Source organism: Temnothorax nylanderi, unplaced genomic scaffold, assembly GCF_030848795.1.
Source record: "Temnothorax nylanderi isolate EJ_2023f unplaced genomic scaffold, tnyl_v1.0 TNYL_tig1180_pilon, whole genome shotgun sequence".
Lineage (NCBI taxonomy): Eukaryota > Metazoa > Arthropoda > Insecta > Hymenoptera > Formicidae > Temnothorax > Temnothorax nylanderi.
In genome coordinates, this window is record NW_027250242.1 from 1 (window position 1) to 13,572 (window position 13,572).

The 13,572-nt window shown below is 35.6% G+C and overlaps 1 long non-coding RNA gene and 2 pseudogenes across 2 annotated transcripts; 1 reads left to right on the forward strand and 2 right to left on the reverse strand.

Annotated features, from left to right (window-relative positions):
- Nucleotides 1-1,215: 1,215 nt before the first annotated feature.
- Nucleotides 1,216-4,301, reverse strand: LOC139786884 (probable isocitrate dehydrogenase [NAD] subunit alpha, mitochondrial; annotated as a pseudogene).
- A 383-nt stretch (nt 4,302-4,684) lies between these two features.
- On the forward strand, nt 4,685-8,430 carry LOC139786886 (uncharacterized). 2 transcript variants are annotated; one of them, XR_011722454.1, is made up of 4 exons: nt 4,695-4,817; nt 5,446-5,509; nt 7,453-7,564; nt 7,843-8,430. It is a non-coding gene; the product is annotated as an uncharacterized lncRNA (long non-coding RNA). The 2 variants fall into 2 exon arrangements; XR_011722453.1 differs by having other exon boundaries at nt 4,685-4,817; nt 7,453-8,430.
- Nucleotides 8,431-11,933: 3,503 nt separating this feature from the next.
- LOC139786883 (pre-mRNA-splicing factor 38-like) lies at nt 11,934-13,572 on the reverse strand (annotated as a pseudogene).

A 13,572-nucleotide genomic window follows, 5' to 3' on the forward strand; every position in this document is an offset into this window, starting at 1 on the left:
GATATCATCATCATCATCATCATCATCACCTCCTTCGTGATTGCCTCCTATGAAAATTATTATTCACGTCGCTATATAATAAAATCAAGGGAAAATATATATGCGTGAAAAGTATTAACGGATAAAACGCTCCCCCCCCCTCTTCCACAATCGATAACTTGAATCTTTTCAGGATATGTTATGAATTTGAAATCGATAAATAACGATAAGTATTAATTGGTTAAGAATACTTTGCTTATGCATATACGTAGATATATCTCTGTGTGTAAAGTAAAGGTCAAAATAATTTGCGATGTAGAATAAAATGTGGTTGGGTTAATTTCGTAAACTTTTATTTTTAATACTGCGCAATTCAATAATTTCAACTATTCTAGTCTAACTGTAAGACATACGTCTCGCATAACAATCTTCTTTAAAATTATGAACAGCAATTTCTACTATTTAATTTACATGGCTATAATCTTTACAATCTCTACAAAGACCTTTTCTCTGCACAATTTAAACGATTTGTATTATATCGGTTCATACAGAACCGTGTTCGGTCGATGCAGTCGATAGGACGATAGTAACGGTGGCGCACGTGCGTTTCTTATAATTTGATGAATTTATAAAGAAAGTTAAATGCAATTTTCGTATTTGACAAATCATGAAATCAAGTCGAATTATAAAGTCACATTGAATCGAGAGAATATATCTAGGAAGCGAGAAAATCTACATGCACACATATAGGTGCGTTCGGGCAGCTCGCTACCACGTCTAACTCCAAGCCTAACCAAATAGTAAAATAAAGCAAGATCGTAAAGAAGTATAATACCAGCAGTACTTAGGGAATTAATAAATCGTCTGAAAACGATTATGACGCGATACATATATATGTATATACCTATGGATGTATACATATGTATATACCTGTGTGTATAAATTTTTTTTTCTGTTATTCCGCATCATGCAATTATATTTCTATATGTATAATCCATTTATATTTGTAGCCAACTCAACGTTTACAATAGAAAACTTTGAAATTAATTTCCAGATAAACAGATGCAAACAATTTACTGCCACTGTTCGTAGAGCTTTCAAACGCTAACGCTAACGCTACCGTTACCAATGCACTATCTCGAAAGGAAAGCGTTGGTAACGCGCAATTATGACCTACAACATTACGATCAGGACGTACGATAGCGTTTGCTAGCGCTACCGTCTAGCTCCGCAAACAGCTTGTAGCGCTAAATAGCGCTTTAGCGTCTCCCGAACGCACCCATGGACGACTGAAAGAATACTTAACGATACGCAATCCGTCAATTCCGATTGCGAGTTTATAATGGAGACGCACGCACGAAACTGCATGCGCTACGACAGATGGTAGAAAATAGCGATCCCTTCATTGCAGACGCACGAATTCTACGAGTATTTGGCAGTTGAAATTGAGCCAACAAAATGTCTGCCTTTTATTTGGTTTGCGCGGAAACTTTCTTACAAATTTCATTGGTATACTCGCTGCACTTGGCAGTGCCGCCTAGATCGCCAGTCAGATACTTGGCTTCCTTAATAGTGTCATAAGCAGCATGCTCGATGATCTTGGCGTGATTGGTCAAGCCCATATATTTGAGCATCATCACCGCGGAGAGCAATAACGCCGTGGGGTTTGCCTTATCTGGCCGGCAATATCGGCGCCGTTCCATGTACCTGTACAATCAAATTTACCATTTTGTCACGTAAAGTAAAATTAATATAAATTTATTTATATATTCGTTAATAACTGTACCGATTCGAACAAGGCTCCGTTCAGACCAATGTTCCCGCTGGGTGTCAGACCGAGGCCCCGACGAGTCCAGCGCACATATCAGACAAAATATCACCGTACAAGTTAGGCATGACGAGCACGTCGTATTGGCTTGGATCTTGTACCATGTTTAGGCAAACTGTATCCAAGTACCTCTCCTCGAACTGACAGATGGAAACTTTTGTGCGGCTTCTCGACAACACCTCAAAACAAACCGTCGACATCCTCATGATATTAGCTTTAGTACAGCAGTAACCTGTGAAAGAAATCGATTTTAGTTAGTCTGATAGACACACACACACACACACACACACACACACACACACACACACACACACACACACACACACACACACACACACACCCACACACACACACGCACGCACACTTGCCACGGCGCTTCGCCGTTTGCGAATATCTCAACTTTGCGAGTACCTTTTTTCTATTATTGTCTGTGGCATATTGGAAAGCAAATTCTGCTACCCTACGAGAGGCTTCCTCGGTGATTAACTTAATAGATTGTACACGCCTTCTACGATCTCGTGCTCTATACCCGAGTATTCACCTTCCGTATTTTCTCTGATAGTGACGACGTCGACGTTGTCGTACAGTGTCTTGTACCCCTCCAAGGATAGGCATGGTCGTACATTGGCATACAAATTAAATTCCCTGCAAATTTTTACAAAGGCGATATAAGACGCGTATATTTTATTTCGCGAGCGAAGCAGCGTAAAAGCAAAGGAGCAATTGCGCGCGCGCTTATCATGATATTACGGTTACGTAAGTATGTATATGCATTACTTTGGACAGCTGCGCTATTGTACAAATTCAGCCGATATACTCGCGTATCTCGCGGACGTAATTTAAATTACGCTTGATTGCACATAATTCCGGGATGCTTACTTCTGAGCGCAAGATTGAGAGATCTGTGACCTTTCCCAATTGGAGTCATTAGAGGTCCCTTAAGACCGATTTTATTCCTATTTACTGAATCGATGGCCGCTTGTGGTATACCGAACTTGCCATCTGGACCCTTTACTGGCGTTACGTCAACTGATTCCCATTCTATCGGCACCTATTTTTTTTAAAGATAAATTGAGAAAAAATTGTTATAAAAGATAAAAAGGAGCCTGTTTAGAAGAAGCAAAAACATGTATATATTTATACTAATATATTTATACTAATAACACATCCAGATAAGAATATCAAACGTGTATACTGTTAAAAGAGATATATTATGAATTGAGTAATCATATTATGCAATTTAAGCCTTTTGATTATTATAAGCTAATTGGTGGTGAAGAAAGATGTTTTTAACCAATAGAAAACATTTGCTCTCCTAATTCTATAGAATTTCAGAAGAACGAAAGACAAATAAATAACATTAAAATAAAATTAAACTATTATTCTAAATATTCCAGTTAGAGTGACAGAAGATTAATTCCTTCAGTTATATAAATCTATAATCAAAAAGATATTTGTTAATAATTCTTGATTCACTGAAGTCTACATTCAATACGTTCGATTATCATTGGATGGACTTGTAGCTTGTACATACATAAGAGTAGGAGTAAAATAAAAGCCTTCAAGTTGGTGTTAGCACAAGTCGGAGGATGGCTATGTTGTGATTATTCTACAAGTCTAGTGTATACAAGTCAAGTACATAGTGGCATCTACTGTGTTTGTGATGAGTCGGTCAATCTTGTCGCTTGTCGCGTTAGCTAAAACACAAATGTATCTCACCTTGGCGGCATCGAAGATCTTTTGCACGGCAGCGGAAATTTCGGGTCCGATGCCATCTCCAGGAATGAGGGTGCATTTGTGTACCTTGCTGCTGTAGAGCCGTGCACCGGTGATTTTCGAAGAGATCTGCTGATATCGACGTACGTAACGGTTTAAAAGATGACCGGAAAGATTCCGAGAGGATTCCGGTGAGACTCCGTGATTCTCCGTGCCACGGACTCAACGGAGTATGAAAGAACGATCTTTACGTTGACCCGACAACCGTGCAATTTCAAAATTGCACGATTCACCGATATTATGCCGATTAGAATATCCGGTTTCCCAATGCAGAGGAGAGGACCGTAAGATGGGGGAAACGGGGGGCTGGACGGAATTAGAACATTAAACTATATCGCGGAGAACAGCGACGAAGATAGATTTGTAGAAAGAGAGGAGAGGGAGAGGAGAGGGAGAGAGCGAGAGAGAGAGAGAGACACACACAGAGGGTATGCGTAAGACGTAAGAGCGAAGGCAAGATAAGGCGAGATGGAAAATGGTAGAACGGTAGGTGCGACCGTGGCCGGCTCGAGGAGTTCTAACCTTGCTCGGGGCTAGGAGGACCGAGGACGTAGAGACGGGCAGGATTACGCAGGACGACGACAGTTCCTTGGGTAATTTCGCGGACGGGGCGATTCGCGGCACCTACTTACTGCTGTACGGATCCACTGGGCTGCCATGGTGCTCAGCTGCTCACTCGCAATGTCGCGTCCTCGCGATTGACGCACTGTTTCGCAGTTCGCACAGAGTCCTGTCGGAGTCACGGAGTACGGACTACCGGGACTCGGAAGTCGTCGCCCCGCCGGGCCACCGTGCCGCCGTAAAGTCAGGAGCCGCGATTGGCTGCTCGCGAGTCGAGCCCCCGCGTCCCAGCCAATCACGTACGAACGCTCTGAGCCGCCGGCGAGCGGCCGCGGCATACCAGACGGTTACCGTTGAATTAATTCAATTGAAGCTTTGAAACGACGTTACACCTGTAAACTCGGTGTGTGGCCTCGCGGTTTTGTTGTTTTCGTCGGTGCTCGGCGAGATGTTCTATCAACGCCTGCGAAAGTTACTCATTATCTCCGATCAACCAAACGGGTGTCTGACTAGCCGTTCATTTGACTCGCGTAGTAGTCGCCCACCCCACCAGCCCCACCTCGTACATTTCGTCGCCAGTGTCGCCACTCACTCGCCGCCATCGTAACATTCGTAACGCGGCAGACACGAGACGGACCGGCTCCCGAACGAGTGTCGTCGTGACTTATAATTGGTGAGTAATATGTATTAGCTTTGCATTTATTGTGCGCGTGTGTGTTTGCCGCGGTATTTATCGCGTAATTCGGCGCGATGATTCTTGAAAATACGTATTTCACGGTAATTATTCGGTCGAAGCTTTATCGCGCGGGCATTCGCGAAAGTGACGAGCGTCGATTTTCGAGTGTCGCGGATATCGCGGATATCTAGTGGCGTCGCGACTTAATTATAATTGGTGAGTAATATGTATTAGCTTCGCATTTATTGTGCGCGTGTGTGTTTACCGCGGTATTTATCGCGTAATTCGGTGCGATGATTCTAATTATTCACGGTCGAAGATGTATCGCGCGGGCATTCGCGAAAGTGACGAGCGTCGATTTTCGATCGTGTCGCGAATATCGCGGATATCTACCGAGAAGTGATACGTCTATTAATCGGAATGCGAAATAATAATCGCAGTAAAAGGCGAGCATACCGGTACTCGCTACTCGGAAGTTCGGAAAATATATAATCGCGAAGTTAAGCGCGGGACGCGCAGTGACGTCGCGTCGCTCTTGTCGTCTTATCGCGTGAAGTTGAACGCGCGGGAGACGATTCGAAACCCCCTTCGCCATCTTGATTATACGTTCTCCTGTCGTTTCCAGAACGCGGCGGACAGGGACACGGGACGGATCGGATCCGGAACGAGTGGCGTAGCGACTTTAATTGGTGAGTATAACACATGTACTATCTTTGCATCTAATATTTATAGCAGTATCTATCGCGAAGTGTATATTGATAATGCAAATCCGTGTGTTCGCGTAAATATACACAACTGTAGTGTCTCGCGCCAAGTACGCGCGGAGCGAGACGTGTCTCTTGATCCGTTCGAATGCGTATTTCGAAAGCCTTGTTCGGCCGTCCACCCCACGATCAATCCCACGAATTAATCTAGCGATGCCGCGTCGCTCTCGCGCTAAGTTAATCGCGCGAGAAATTTTTTACCGTCATCTCAGATATATTTCGTTGCATTTTTATTTGTGAAATATATCGCTGTTAATTATCGAATATGCCATAATTTCTTCTCTTATTTCTCCGTTGTCGCAATATGAGTAAGTACGCGTCGCGTATGATTAATTATTAATTTCGAGAGTATCGTGTAAAGTTTGGCAAAGCCGCGTGATTATTGTATTCTAGTGATTACTTGTAATCGTGATGTTTAATTGTAATCAATATTTTAGAGCACTGTCTAATATATATATACATCTTAAAAAATATTTATAAATATATATGTATATTGCTTGATTACACCAATTTATAAAATATTTAATTTCGGACGAATATATATATATATATATATATATATATATATATATATATATGGGGAAGAGATTAAAAGAAACACATGCCTAAAATAAAAATAAGTAACTTTTGCACGCAAGTACCATTTTATTTGTAATTTCAATAAATTTTTAATAAAAGAATAACATCTTAATGAAAATGGTTTTTTTAGATATTAACTTGTATAAAATTTGATAAGAGAGAGAGAGAAAGAAATCTAATCCTGATATAATTTAAACTATTATATAAATTTTAATTATTTAGAAATATTTGATGTATTAACAAGTTATATTTTATATATGGGGCATTCTTTGCTAAATCGGTCAGTCGCCGACCCTGACCCCTTTTGATTTTGCTCTTGATTTTTTTATTACAATCATGTAACTGAATTAAGTATTCCTGATTTTTTTCAAATTTTTATCTCAAGGTATATTCGAGATATAGATATTCAAAGTTTTGAAATTCATCCTCTCCGGAACATATTCAAATAACTTTACTTATATTTATCAGATCGTTAAAAAGTCATGAAATTAATCGAAAAGAAATTACATTTCCTTCCGATTAATTTCATAACCGATATTTTAACGATCCAATAAATAGAAGTAAAGTTACAGTTACAGCTATTTGAATATGTTCCGGAGAGGATGGATTTCAAAACTTTGAATATCTATATCTCGAATACGCCTTGAGATAAAAATTTGAAAAAAATCAGGGATACTTATTTCAGTTACACGATTGTAATAAAAAATTAAGAAGGTTCAGGGTCGGCGACCTATATATATTTATCATGTTAATATTAATCATGTTATGAATAATTTATTAAATATATTTAAAAAATCTTAAAACATAATCTAAAATATTTTATTAATTAGACAATGTATTAAACATGCAGTACACTATATACAGTACACTATATACACTATATACAGTATATTACATGTTTAATACATTGTCTAATAAATAAAACATTTTAGATTATATTTCAAGATTTTTTAAATATTTAATAAATTATTTATAACATGATTATTATCAACAAATTTATATGAAATATTACTTATTAATATATCAAATATTTCTAAATAATTAAAATTTATAATAGTTTAAATTATATCAGGATTAGATTTTTTTCTTATCAAATTTTATGCAAGTCATATTTAAAAAAGCATTATTAAGATATTGTTCTTTTATTAAAAAATTTATTAAAATTACAATTAAAATGGTATACTTATTTAAATAATTAATGTATTGAAATAAAGTCTAATTGAATGATGAATAAGAAGTTTGATGCGTAAGAATTAGTCAATATCAAATCATTTATTTATATGTTTCAGAAGATAACGACGCGGAAAGTGTTGCATTGAGGGAGCTGACAACGCGAAAGGACAGTCTGAGAGGAGGAGGAGGCTTGGGAGAGGCATCGGGCGCCAGCGGAACAACTTTGCGGTAAATTATGTTTTATTTTGTATAAAAATAATTTTTTTCTGTTTATTCTCGAATTGTTTTATTTCCCCGTGATTTAGAAATAATAATTAGAAGAAAAGAAGTAATTTAATATATTGTAGAAATTTATCCTTGTAAAGATCCTTTTCGTAAAATGTTTAATTATTTAAATTAATATCTAATTGAATAATAAAAAGTTTGATGCACATAGGAATTATGTTTTAAAACATTAGGTTTTTTGAACATCATCTTAATGTGAATTTTATGTTTGTATATTACAGATTCAACGTAGCTACGTGGCAGATATAATTCGCTGTTGCGCATCGGGGTTGGTGAGTGATGAATTAACTAATTAACATATTTATTGAGGTAACGGATGTGTGGTAACCTATAAAATATGTACCACAAAAAATGTATACCACATAAATGTACCTTAAATGTATACCACGTATCTAGATAAATTTATGCAATTTAATAATAAAATATAAGTTTATAGCATTCCATACATCTGTTGCCTTAAAATGAATCAGTTAAAACAGATTAGGATAAGTTTAATCTTGGATGTCTTTTTATTATTATATTTATATATTGATTAATTTAGGGTGTGTATACGAGAATGTATAGATACTCGTATGCACACACTGTGTATATAAAAACAGAATTTTTCGGAAAATTGAGAATACCATGAGGACAAATATTATTTATTGATAATTATATTAATTGATGATGTTATTTGGTTAATATTTAGAATCAAATAACATAATTTTTAATTATATGTATATGCACATAACATAATTTTTTACAAATATAAAAAATAAAGAAAACAAAGTAGAAGACAAATAAAAGTTTAACAATTAAAATCTTTTTAATTTGATGCTCTTATTTAAGTTTACTCATGATATTCATATGTCGGGATCAACAAATAGAAAGAATAAAATATTTATATTGTTTCATATATGCAATAAGAAAAATGAAAAAATAAAATAAAATAAAAAATAATTAAAGTAAACAATATTGTAGGTGATCATAATATTGAAAAATATTTATTACAAATATTGTATTAGAAAAGTGTAATATTGTATTATTCCTTTTCTCATCTACCTCTTTTCTATTATATTCTATTAAATATTTATCCAAGATTAAACTTTATATAAGTTAGTGCAAGGAAGCAATACATATATGTATACATATATATATACATATATACATATATCACGTAACTTTTTATATAATTTATTGATCTCGCTTTTTTCATATAAAAGACATGCTTTCAGTTATTCATTATATTATTACTTTTTGATGCATTGACTTTAGCCTAATCTGTTGTAGCTTATTCATATGTAGTGATTGATAACTGGATTTTATACCAGTTAAAGTAGTAAAGTGACGTGAGATCCGATATCTATTTTATTATGAAATAAAAGATTTTTTAAATAATTATCTTATGTATAATAGAATCAATCAGTTTCATCTCGCTTAAAAATGATTTTGAAACAATATATTATATAAAAAGTAATCTTAATAATTTGCAAAGTACAAAGTGATTATTATTATCAATTCTAATCGTGTGTGTGTGGGATTTTTATTATCCTTTTCGGATCTTACGTCATTCATCTGAATTTCTCATCGTTGCATGTTTCTTGATGAGATTCAGCAATATTAAATCGTTCGAATCGATGAAAATACGTATATTATGGGCTTTAGATTTTATCAAATGGCGGATCTGTTTATTTTCAAATTAGTTTTATTGTTTATATTATAAAGTTAATATTATAAATTTCATAATTGCGATCGAATCTCTTCAAATCAAAACGCTGTCGACATATAAATTTTTTTTCAAATTCAGATTTGTTTTCAATCGGATATGTATTTTAATTACTGGATATATTTTAATACGAATAAATAACGCGTGTAAACAATAAATGCGCAATTAATTTGTATATACAATTGAGTTATTATTATTATTGTTAATTGGTTAATTCCATATTTAATTGAGTTAATTAATGTGATGGCCCCTTCGCGACGCGTTCATGTTTCGCGCATCGTACATACAAAAGCGTAAAATCTTACGCTTATTGCCGGCAACAGGAGTATTTCTCCTTCTTGTCGATTTCTGGCTGTATAAAGCCATCCGATATGGCCAGGTTCTACAAAAGGTGAGTCTATTCTGGCCAGAAAAAAGAAAACGAAGAGGATTTTACAAGGTAGGTTGGTGTGCACATCACCAATCAAAGTATAAAAAATACTTATATAAAGGTAAACCTATAAGGTTTTCTTACGTGCGATTGCATATAATCAGAGACGGAAAGATGCCGTCTCGAATTAAAAATCCCTAGCCCACGTAATTTAAACTTACACTAAAACTCCTAAACGGTCCTGATTTAATATTAAATTCGCGCACGATTTCGGGTAACTAATATACTAGATAAGGTATACTAGATAAAGATACGGGTAGGTAGGAATACGGATAAAAATTAGATAAAAATCGGGTAAGTAGATAAAAATTAAATAAAAATCGGGTAGGTATATAGGGGTGTGGTTTTCAACAATAGAAGGAAACTTAGTTAATTATAATTTTGAGAAATCTAGGTAGGGAATGAATAAGTAAGCATACAAGTAGGTAGGGATACGGGTAGGTAGGAATCGGGGGGAAGGGGGTGATTTAACAATGAAAAAAAATTTATAATTTTCTTTATAATTTAAAAAAATTCAAATTTATTTGTATAAAGATATATCTAATAATAAAAGGTTAAAAATACACTGCTTAAAAAAATTAGGGGATCACTTTTTGTCAGTAAATTTTTGCCGATTTTTAAACTGTAATTACTCAGCGAATAATTAACGTAAAAACAAGTTAAAAAAAAGGTTTTACAGGAAAAACTCTCTATTATAAGGTGCTTTTGTTCACTCAGGTTCATACTCAAAGGCGTGGTCAGTTTTAAATAAGGACATATTTGAGATATTCAAACTCTTGAAACTTACAGTCTTCCACCGCCTAACAAAATAATTGGCGAACATAATCAATAATTCCATCTCAAAGTACGGACTTTGCCCTTTTAAATGAAAAAAAAACTGTCCTACGCCGATTATTTAGCGAGATATCGCAATTTAAAATAACCCCTGTTTTTTTACGATTTTAGTCGTGCTAACACGATACCGCCGGCATTTGCGTAACCTGATGTGCACCACGGGCATGTTGCTCAGTAAAATTTTGCACATCATGTATGTATGTGTATATGGAGTGTACATGTGTACGTGTGTACATGTAGCGATTTTTTTTAGTAAGAAGTGTTGCCATTTTTTTGCCATAGGCACACGCATCGCGCAATCTTGATTTCATATTGATGCATTTTTTTACATCAGATTAAAGAGGCACTGCGTTAAATTTTGAATAAAATTTTTCAATCTGATGTAAAAAAAATGCATCAATATGAGATCAAGATTGCGCGAGGTAATACGGCAAAGAGTGACAACACTTCTTACTAAAAAAGAACCTCTACATGTACACATGTACACTCCATATACACATACATACATGATGTGCAAAATCCGACCGAGCAACCTCCCCGTGGTGCACATCAGGTTACGCAAATGCTGGCGATATCGTGCTGAAATCATAAAAAAACAGGGATTACTTTAAATTGCGATATCTCGCTAAATAATCGGCGTAGGACAAAGTTTTTTTTTTTATTTGAAAGGGCAAAGTTCGTACTTTGAGATGGTATTAATGATTATGTTCGCCAATTTTTTGTTAGGCGGTGGAAGACTACAGATTTCAAAATTTTGGATATCTCAAATACGTTCTTATTCAAAGCTGACCACGCCTTTGAGTATTAACCTGAGTGAAAATTGGACAAAAGCATCTTATAGTAGAGAGTTTGCTCTGTAAAACCTTTTTTTAAACTTTTTTAATTATTCACTGAGTAATTACAGTTTAAAAATAGGCAATTTACTGACAAAAAGTGAAAAGACCCTAATTTTCTTTCGCAGTGTTTTATGTACAAAACGATATATTCTGTCTGCGAAAGTTGTATAAAATTAATTGCATAAAATTGTATAAGTATAATCTACTTGAATTGTCTATATCTAATTTATGTAAACTGGATTACACGAAATCGAAGCGCGTATAACACGAAATATCTTAAATTAAAACGCGAATTGAATACTTTCTCTTCTTATTTTATATCCTTTCCTTTGTAAGCTTCGTAATTTTATGTTGATAATTAATAATAAATATCGCATAATTAGATGTCACTGTCACTTATCAATACATATAATAAGTTAAGTTATATTTCTATCAATTGGACAATATGTTAGTATAATATACACGCATTTCGAACGTTTTCGTGTAATCAGGAATTAATGAGATATCTTGAATGTACGCAATTTAATTAATGTGAAAAATAATGTGAAAATGTACATAGATTTAAATATGTTACAACGGATTTGATTCCGGGTGCATGTTGTAATTTTAATACTGAATTCTTGTAAATGTTATATACACCGGCGTTAAAAAATACACGAACATTGATAAGAGCATAAAAAGAATTGACGCAAGATAACCAATTGATTTATTTCTTGCCTCGGTAAGTTTATATAAATTCGTCAAGACCATTTTCCATATTACCATACTTTAATGTCTAGCTCTGTCGCGTTCTCTTCTACGATCTCGATCCCTTTCTCTCTCTCGTTCTCTCTCCCTCTCTCTATCGTCTCTTCTATGGCGATCTCTGTCCCTGTCCTTATCTTTGTGCGACGACGAGTGAGATTTCGGCGATTTGCTGCGTTTACGTTCTCTCCTGTCTCTATCTCTCTCCCTACTTCTCGATCTTGGCTTTTCCTTCTCGGATTTCTTCTCGGATCGGGAATGCCTCTTGTCCCTATCTCTGTGACGGTCTCTGTCTCGTTCGTGATCATCCGGCCTCTTGCGTGGCAGTTCTTTAATTGGTGCAATCTCTTCTTCCTCTCACGATTCGATGCCATCATCCATATCGTCTTCCAATGCCGATATCTTCGCTTCTGCGTAACATAAGTAAACATATAACAGAAGGTTGGCTAAATAAAAGTAATATACTCAAGAAAATATACTCAAATAACGTACCTAGTTCATTATTTTCTTCTAAAACGTGTCTTTTTTGAATTCTCGGTAAAATAACGTCGCAAGACCTCTCTTCTCTGAGAAGGGTGTCGATGAATTCGTCCATGTATATGAGCTCGAATACGCCTTGCTTGTTCTGCATTCTGAGCTTTCTGCTATCGTTGAATAATGGTTCAAGGTATTTGTAACAGTCCTGGGAAGAACCAGTCAGTCTCATATACAATGCACCCAAAGCCCGAACGTACTTATACTCCTCGTTCTTTATAAATTCGACTATGATGTCTTTCTCAGGCTGTATTTGAAGCATTTTCAATATAAGACAGAGAAATGGCGTAGGCTTCACATTGCCGCCGTATACCCCTCCTATAAATATGAAAGAATAAATATAAGTGAGACTAGAGAAAAACTTCTCACTCATATATATGGGTACAAAATCGTAGTACGAGCAAGAACAAGGTGATCCCTCGTGCCAAAATAAGTCGAAATTGTAAAATAACGTTTTATTCTAGGCCTTAGAAAATCTATCAAGTACACTTGACATAATCAGTGACGATGTCAAGTGTACTTGATAGATTTTCAAAACCGAAGCCTATCTAAAAAACAAAGCCTCGTACAAAAAAAATTATTCTAGAAATTACCTTGTTCTCGCTTGTACTAAGATTTTACATTCATCCTGTATTTGTAGAGGTTATATTTTGCTTTTACTAACCTTAACTCCATTGCTTTGTCGACCAACAGTTCGGCGGTCAAAGCGAAACATTCTTCCTTCCAGTATTTAGAATCGTATATCCGGGATCTGATGATCTTCTCGACCAAATATTGCGGATTTGTCCCGCGAATAGACCTAACATCTTTCACCGTGCGGTTTGCCATTTTTCGAATTCTATTCCGCTATTGTTCTGCTACCATCTAC